Source organism: Epinephelus moara, unplaced genomic scaffold (genome assembly GCF_006386435.1).
Source record: "Epinephelus moara isolate mb unplaced genomic scaffold, YSFRI_EMoa_1.0 scaffold1368, whole genome shotgun sequence".
In the NCBI taxonomy this organism is placed as follows: Eukaryota; Metazoa; Chordata; class Actinopteri; order Perciformes; family Serranidae; genus Epinephelus; species Epinephelus moara.
Genome location: NW_026078849.1, coordinates 685 through 10182, shown reverse-complemented (window position 1 = coordinate 10182; position 9498 = coordinate 685). Strand labels below are relative to the sequence as shown.

General features: G+C 40.7%; 1 long non-coding RNA gene across 1 annotated transcript; it reads right to left on the bottom strand.

Annotated features, from left to right (window-relative positions):
* Positions 1-322: 322 nt before the first annotated feature.
* Positions 323-8387, bottom strand: LOC126386993 (uncharacterized). The gene is made up of 4 exons (XR_007569575.1): positions 8124-8387; positions 2976-3035; positions 596-619; positions 323-367 (listed from the first exon to the last, which is right to left on the bottom strand). It is a non-coding gene; the product is annotated as an uncharacterized LOC126386993 (long non-coding RNA).
* Between the last annotated feature and the right edge of the window lie 1111 nt (positions 8388-9498).

Sequence of the window (9498 nt, the reverse complement as noted above, 5' to 3'; positions counted from 1 at the left end):
ACTTCAAATAGGGCGTATATGATGGTCAGAATGGTACTACCAAAAACTGCCTGTTGCCCAAATGAATTAATAACATATGGTATTCATAACATATCAATGCAGATTTCAAGTCATACTGTAATTTTTGGTGCCTTAGATGGACTGAAAATCAGGCCCATGACACGCCGGACAGGATTAGAAATATTCACAGTGGGACTACTCCAGAAATGTGGCCTTCAGGGTGACAGTTTTCCATCACTTCTGGAAAAACAAGTGAAAAATGCAGCCTCGTCCCGACCTCTCAGATGTTTCCTGTGTAGAGGGTCGGCCATTAAAAGCCTGCGTTCATCTGCTAAACACTCACCGTAATCAAAAGCACTGTCATAGTCTGCTAGGAGAGAACAGAGAGAGAGGAAACAAATGAGAAGCAGATTTACCCACTGACACACTTCAGAGAGCACTCATGATATGACAGCTATTCAGCACTTTTAGCGCCTCAGTCATCCATCTAGTCATTAGCCAGTTTGGTGCCAGTGCCAATTTATATGCCAGCTAAAATGAGTGTGCAGCTTATCTTAATTTGACTTTTCTAAGCGTCTGTTCAAATAATACCCACCTTTGTCCTCATCTGCCGCTGAGGCTGTGGGGAAAAAAAGCAAAAAATCATTAGTCTTTATAATACATTCACATGGTGGTTTGAGTGCATGTCAGCAAGTGGCAGAACTGATGGTGGCGGGGTAAATTCACTCTGCGGAGAGGCCCAAAAGGTTAGTATCAAAGCCAAATTTGTATTTATGTAAAATTTAATGCTAAAAATATTACAAAACCAAACTGCAAAAGAGCTCAAAATAAGCCAAACTTCATGATTCTACTCTCCATACCTTTGTTTACCTGCTAGGCTTGGGAGATATCAAGGTGTTATTGTATGCTGAGGTATTTAGAAATCCTGAAGGTATGATTTGAATACAGTCAAAAATCCAGACGCTCCTGTTTCTTTCAAACTGAAACGGAGATGCTGTATCGAGGCGATGTACTGCAGTGCACAGCACACACCACCAGAGGTCAGTCTCTACTGTTGGAGCAGGCAGCCAAGCTGAGAGGGAAGACAACTGTGAGTGGCGGGGATAACGTTACAGAACAAGTACAAAGGAGAAATGCCTCTGCCCGTGGGTGGGAGTATCGCCACATATAACTTATGTCAGCTTAGAAAGTAATTTAATTGCCACATGATTTTATTCAACACATCATCTCCGTTTAGCCCACTGGTGTACCACAGGTCCTTCGGTAAGAGAAGCACTTATTTCCTCTCTATTCATTACTTTATGGGCCATAAGTATTTAAACCCAGCAGGACTAAGTTGGCTAATTGTGTATTAGAAACACAGAAATGTAGACCAGACAATGTCATACATGATACAATTACTTTTTGTTTAGTACACAAATACGTGGCCCACAGACATAAAGATACAGACATGAAGTTGCAAATAGATATCTCCCAAGCCTATTACATACTGTGTATTTACTGTATAGCAATGATCTTTGTTACTCTGTGTGCTGTCGGAGATGTGGGAAAGTAAAGACCTCTGTGCTCCTTCACATCTCTTCTCCCATGTGGAAACACATGTTGGCCGCATTCACGTTGCGCTCCAGCCTTTTACATCTGACAAGAAAGCCTACTGTTCTTGGTAACGAGCTAAATCACAATTTCTGCCTCATGTTCGTCAAGAAAACAACCACAATAATTAAAACAGACAGCTTCACTTGGCGTAATAATAAAGACACAAAGCAGACATTGTTTACATGAGCGTCGGTGTTTGGAGCGAGAACAATTTAACCTTGGAGCAGCACACTGAATGTTACATAAACACGTTTCTACTTGTGCTCGGAAACATTTCACATCATTAATGCGTTATTGTTTTAACAGCTCTCATTAAAATGTTCAACAGACTGTGAGCAGAATTTTAAATGTCAGTCAGTCACAATAGTTCTGCTTGTGTGGAAACTTTGACAACTGATGTTGAATGAAGTAAAATGAAAATCTGTAAGTACAAGTACACTTGAAGTGTAAGTTTGCCTGTTGCACCTTGTTATTACAGCTCATCAACATATGTTTAGATACTAAGTGTTGACACCAAGAGACAGAATCATGTCCTTGATGTTCATTATTCAATAAAGTCTGACATAGCTGCTACAAATGAGTATGATACAAGAATAATACCGAATATTTTATACACTCCACATCCCATTTACTGCAGAGTAAGGGTAGAGTGCTAGAGTTGACTTTGACCTCATTATCAGGCAGTAAATACTGTCAGTCTCTTTCTCTCCATGAAGCAAAAACACATTTTATCATATCCGTGCTGACGAGCCTTTGAAAATAAGGTCGGACTCAAACAGACCTGAGTGTCAGAGAGGATAAAATAAACCTTAGTGTACGCAAATCTGCTTAACATCAAGCTCAACTGATGCCATGCAGGGCGCACAGAGGAACGAACCAAAGACCAGCACCCGCATTAACAATGAAAAACTTGGAAGCCGGCAGAATAAGTGATTATTCGAACTGCAGTGTGAGGAAACATTTACACTATTCTGACATGGCCTTTTCTCACAGCAAACACACTGACAAAAAAAATGATTTAAAATGGAAAATATTAAATGGAAATCACACTGAAAATAGTTTCGCTGCGATGCTAACCGTAAGACAAGACATTTTATATACAAAAAGAGCGCATGGCAAGCAGCCATACCAAATAGCTGAGCAGAAATCAAACGGCCGAGCATTGCCAGTAACCACTCTAATGCAACTTACCAAACACTTCCCTGCCAAACGCTGATCCTGTTATACAGACACATCAGTTTGTTTAGCGTGGAGGAACTTCAACACAACCAAAGCTACAGAAAGGGGAAGCTACTGACGTACACCACGCTCACACCGATCAGTTTGAAACAGAGGGAACAACGTCAAGCAACTCAACGTTTAGTGAAACAGATGCTCACCAAGTGCAGGAGCCACCCAGGAGCTGAACGCCACCAACACCACAAGATCCATTGTGCCTGCTGATAAGAAACAAACAGGAAAAAGTACATTAAAGAGAAGTAATTAATGTGCTCACATGTTGGGGTGGTTGCTGTTAGATGAGGATAATGTGCAGGGGTGACAGGAAGTTGAGGCCTTGTTTTTCATGTGATTTACAGATAAACATTGTAACTCACTGACTCCCGTCAGACTAAAATAACTCTGCAACTTAAACCGCCTCGCTGAGAACAGAGAGAAGCTTGTTTTCAAAGTCTTTAGCAGCTCCCCTCTAATACCTCCAAGAGCCAGTTATGGTTAGTCAGGGCTAGTTGTTTTGCAGAACAGTAAGGGATCAGAAATGGAGGGACTGGCTTTATTCACCAACTTGTTTTTCAGTCTATGATTTATAAACTGCAGCTTAAAATGAAATTGTTAAAGCACAATGAGAAGTCAAAATTAAAGCTAGAGACACCCTGACTTTTAGTCCCCTCTACATAGAGCTGCAACAATTAACCAATTTGTTGTCAACTATTACATTAATAGCCAACTGATCTGATAATTAATTATATCGGAAAAAGAAAATTCACTGATTCCAGCTTCCTAACCTCCTGAGACGCTTTTTCTTTGAACAGTAAGTCGTTAGTTAAAAATGTTTTCCTCATATGGGGACACAAGTGTGTAATAAAATTTTCAATGCCTGTAAATGATTGTGCAAAAACAAAATTACAAACAATGTAACATTTGTTCAATGCTTTGAAACTCATTCAGTTTGGGGCCACTGTTCAATACTAAATCTGCTCAAAACTGTTCGTTTCAACCCCTGAACGTAGCTGTGCAACAGCAAGTTTGCTACGACAGCAACACATCTAAAAACCTTGTGATTTGTTGTTTTGAATTTTCCTTGCTCTACATTCCAAGCTAGAAAGTCCTTTTGGTCTGTGGGAACAGTCGGTCACACCCAATTGGCTTGTGTGAAATGCTGTGATAATAAAAAAATAAAGTCCCATTCTAATTTAAAGTGTCTTAGCTTGTTACTGTTACTAAAATTGGTTAAATTTGTGTGCCATATCAAACTACAAACATTATCAAGCATATATAAACAGGTTTCAACCACGAATTTTGATCAGGTTTTGTGTCTTGTCCACTTTTGTGTTGGGATCAGCTGCAGACTGACTTGGCATCCTGTTTTTAAATGGATTAATGTATTGTTCTCTTCTCACCTCTAGATGGCACTAAAAAGTGTCCACAGTTGAGAACAACAGGTCCTTCTTAAGCAGAATGAAGTATAAGGTTCGGAAACCCAAAATTTGATATCCCCATATGACGCAGATTTGTAGGAGGTAAATGTGAATACTTTCTTGTTTTATTATTCCTCGGTGACAGTAAACTGAATATGTGGAGAAAAAAAGAAATTCGAGTACGTCATCTCGGGCTTTAGGGGGCACTGATTGACATTTTCTGACATTTTATAGACCGAACAAGTAGTTGAGTAGAAAATAATTCACAGGATTAATTGACAATGAAAACAATCATTAGTTGCAGCCCTACTCCTGCAGGTCAAACTCCAAAACACTGCGTCAGACATTTTCCATAATGTAACTGAATAAAGAGTTTCATTAGTGCCCCTTTTGTGGGACCATGCCTAGTAGGGCCAGAAAGCTCCATCTTTGCTAGATGCTGTGTTATCAGGTTATGCGTCTTAATAATGTGGTGTCCTGACTCTGTGTAAGAGAAGAGGGTCTATTTCAGGCTCAGCACCTCAGTGCACGGGGCTTGGCAGTTGAGGGGTGCAAAGCAAGGCCGGTGTTGTGTTGCATTTGATATTTGGTCAGTGGGTTAGAACCGGTTTTGCTGGGTCACTTACTCCACACATGGAACGAGACACTCCTGGGGTTGTTTTTCTGTCTATATATTATCTAGAACATTCTTTGAGATTCTCTTACACGCATATGTTTACAGGCTGAGGCTCCACAACCAGACTGCCTTTCCTAATTGGACACAAAGAGTAGCCCCAGTTTAAAGGTGCAGTGTGGAGGATTAAGGGAGATATAATGGCAGAAATGGAATATAACATCACTATATTTCTTAGTGTAGTATATATCACCTAAAAAAAGAATTGCTGTGTTGTCTTTCCTTAGAATCATTCATATGCACATAGGGAGCAGGTCCTTGTCTACAGAGATCCCTATGTTGCACTGCATGTTTCTACAGTACCCTACATCAGACAAACCAAATACTGGTCCTTGATAGGGCCATTCACATTTTAGTGTCAGCCCAGAGCAAGAAACCCCTCCATGACAGTGATCTTTTAATGTGAACGTGCCTTATTCAGTGTTTTTACTGGTTTAAATCACCGGGTCCATATGTTTTGGAAAGGAAGAGACCTTTGCAGATAATCCGGCTTCCTGTAAAAACCTCCTGAACTCTAGATCTTCAGTTATCAGAGAAAAAGAATGAGCACAAGTTAGCCTGTCACAAGTTAGAGTCGGAGATTTGTAACGTAAAACTGCTTTATTCAGTGTTTTAGCTGCTTTCAGTCAGAGGAGGAAACCTCTGTGGATATTACAGCTCCCCCTTAAAACTTCCTGAACAATGCTTCAGTGTTTCAGCTGATTGCAATCTGCAATCCTGACCACTAGATGCCAGCAAATCCCCCTAAAATCGTACACACTGGACCTTTAAGGACACTGCATGACCAAATGGATGCTGGTGGCAGTTTTGTTAGCTTCACAGTCACATTATACCAATAAAAGCTCAAGACATCACAACAAAATGTATTGCAGGTACACACAGCTTTAGCTCCATACTTTGAGGAAAAAAAAAAAAAAAACCTAAGCCATAAAATGTTTTGCATTGCAAAGATCAAAGCCTACGTTAGCGTCAGCCAAGGTTTTCCCTCCCTGGCCCAGAGCACTGCTGGGGATTCATGCATGACTAGAGTGGGGGTGTGAACATGGAGCTGGAGTGGAGAGAAACGAACACTTCAACCCTGGGAGCAGGATTAACAACAAAGGGCTGCCAATCAGGTTTAATCAAACAAATACAGGGTGAGTTATTCGAACAAGAACCAATCCAATAATCTTGTTTGTTAGCCTTCTGAGTGATGTAGAGGAAGAGAATGGGGAGACAGGAAAGACGCCCATAAAGCAATACTTTAAAAATTAATTACCATGGATTAAAATAAAGTGGGATTAACATGGACAGTTTGTAATTAAAAAAGGGGGGTTTGCTTACATTACCCCGTACAGGCAAGCCTATATGAGTGCGCTCAGACCGTAAATACACATATCGGCCCTTTAAATTAGTGAACGGGCCTGAGAAATGTCACTCAAATGAACATATGGACCAGGAAGACACTCAAAACAACCATATAAGCCCAGTTGCCACCTACAGTAACACTACAGTACGGCTGAGTTCAGCTTGGAATGCTTTTTTTCTGTTTCCTCTATGAAAAGTTGTGGATGGTACCAATGGAACTGTTCTGTACCATCCCCTTTTTTGGTCCCCCCTCTGTTGGGGTACCTAGCACACAGATCTGGTACTAAAAGGTGGAGCTGTGAACACTGCAGTCTGTTGATTGGTCAATAGCGGACGGTCACTCTGAACAAGGCCGAGTTGTGGCTGGTTTTGAGGCTCATACCGTGGAAAATTTTTATTAGTAGACTGTAACTGTAAAATGAAAGGATGTTTTGCTGCCTTTTGCAGCAGCTGTAGTTGGATAAAAAAATAACTTAATTCACTGAGACTTTTAAGGTGGAACATTAACTTGTAATGTTACTCAATACATGAGGTGACAACATGAATCAATCAACACACCTTAAATTTCACTGTGACAACTTTGCCCATCACTTTAGTTTTTATATGACATACACATTTAGTAATGACTGAATTTTCAATTTCTGCATATATTCTAATCCTCACTCGGAGGGGGAAAAAAGCGTTGTGGAGCGAGACTCTCACTGCAGCCTGTTCTATTTTGTTCAGAAGATGTCAGCGTGCAACCTCTTTCTGTGGACGATAAACGAGGTGCAGACTTCCATCTGTCACCAGTAATGAGGAAATACAGTGAGTTCTGGATGGAGCAGTGAGTGACAACAACCCAGCCCACATTTAAGAGTACTGTTTGGGGTGGAAACCCTAGGGTCTAGGTACCATGTCTGAAGGGTTACTTTTGGTTCCAAAGGTACCATACTGAAAGTGTGTGGTGGAAATGGGGCTAAAGAGATGCAAAGGGTCTGCAAAAAGACACCAAATAACTATAAAGATCGGCAAAACAGCCACAAAGTGACTGCAAAGAGATAAAAAAAAACAACCAAAGACAGACATAAAATTACCTAAAAGTGACACAAATGGCTACAAAGAAACACAAAAAGATGCATAACGACTACTGACATGTTGCAAAGTCTGTGTGCTATGCGCCTGTGTAAGTGAGGTGGTGGGGCCCTTTGCATATCTGTGCCCAGGGGGCCCATTGTCTCATGATCCGCCCATGCTTTTCACACAAACCTTTTGAAAATTAAAACTCGAGTATGATACCTACTGCAGACAACACAAGACAAGTTTTTAAAAATTTACCCATTTTCGACGTCACGTAGTTGTTCTCGCAGATTACCGCGATAAAGTTTGAAGAACATTTTATGAATTGCTGGCTGCAGAGTTTCTGGCAGCGCTCTGAGTAAAAAGTGTGACTCTGAACTCCATTAAACTGCTCAGATGGCGTGGCGTTTCCAGACAGGATACCACCGCGCCAGCTAAATCCAAATGGAAAACAACTTTGACACAATAACCCTAATACACCGGTGATTGGAAGAGAAAACACAAACAAGTCTGGCTTGTGGATTCATGAGCGTGAGAGCAACATGAGCGGCGGCTGGATGTAATGAAAAGGTCACATGCATTTAACAGTTGGAAGTTGGGGGTTGGAAGTCTTGTTCAGGATACCCGGCTAAAACAAAAAGAAAAGGAAAACCTCTGCAAGACAAAAAACTGTGGACACAGAAAAGTGTTTTTGCAGTCTTACCCTGCAGATTTAGCTATTTATAATATTATTTAGGCCTAATAGCATAGTGATTGCATTTAAATAACAAATTAATCTCGGAGCATATATTTGTAAACTTAAATAAACTTACCGTGTATCAGCCTCCTATAAACTCTGATGTGTTTAACTTTCTCTCCGCCCAGTGAGCCGAACTTTGCAAAACAAGTTTCCACGTGTCACTTCAGCCAAGTGAGAAAATATGAACCTTCTTTTACAGCTTGCAAATAAAATAATAAGCAGTGATTAAAGGAGGAATTATTCTTTGGAGGGTCCTCAGTACTCGGCCGCACCAAGTAGGGCTCTGTTCTTCCTTGGTCTAGCCTCAGGAATGAGAGGCAGAGAGAAAGAGGGGGGCGGGGTGCTGCTGCAGTTAGTGCTCAGCCACTGAAGTTAACCTTAACTCCTCTAAACTACCCTCAGCTCCCCTGTGCTGAGGTAAACAGCATGAGGAGAGCTCTACAGTACATACTGCTACCGAGCAGGAAAGATTACTCCCATGCGGGTTAGTGCCAGCATTGATAGTAAAACATGATTTCATAATGAACTGTAAATCACGCTCATTTCCCCCCACAGTCAAATATAAAGAGACACAAGCAGCATCAAGCAGTGAGCTTGTTGCTCTGTGGTGTAATTTACAGGCTTTGGAGAGAAGCTCAGCGCAGTGAAGTGAAAGCATAAACACTACTGCGCTTTCATAGCCGCTGTAGTTTGTCAGTAAGATAAAGTTTTCTCTCAGCTATATATGAAAACTGTCTCCCCAAGGTCTCTCCCACACCAAACTGCCAGATTCCCGCTTCTAGTAGCAAATACAGAGCTGGGTGGACTAAACTCAGATGGCAGCTGCTCCTGCCTCAATAAGGAGAACTGTATCTATATCTATCTGCTGTTTGGCTGTAGACCTTTGTAGGATTTTGTTATTGTACAAGTTTCTTTTCACTTCTGCACCAAGGACCCTCAGATCACTTTATTAACTCATCAGGTAAACACAGGATTTCTCTGTCACCAGCTGCAAACTGCACACACATCACACATACCCATAAGAGTTATGTATTTTTAAGTAAGACTGGTATACAGACAGATTTTATAGGAGTAAGATTATCTGGGGAATATTGCATTATACTTTTATCAGAGGTGGGACCAAGTCAGTGCTTTGCAAGTCACAAGCAAGTCTGAAGTCTTTGCACTTAAAGTCCAAGTCAAGTTGAGTCCTAAACAAGTCACAATGCTCTTTTCACCAAATGTCATTTTAACAATAGAGTAATAATATAATGAAGTTACAAAAAAATGAATGCTTGTTAAGATGTGTATTTATTTATTTAATAAAACAAGTGTGACTGAACTTCAGGGGGAATTACGTCTATTCTCAAAATTCATGTTACTCCTGATCTAAGACAGTCCAAAAATTATTAGTTAACATGTTCAACTCTTTCAGATCCAAAAGATAGAGTGCTGAAATCAAATTTGTG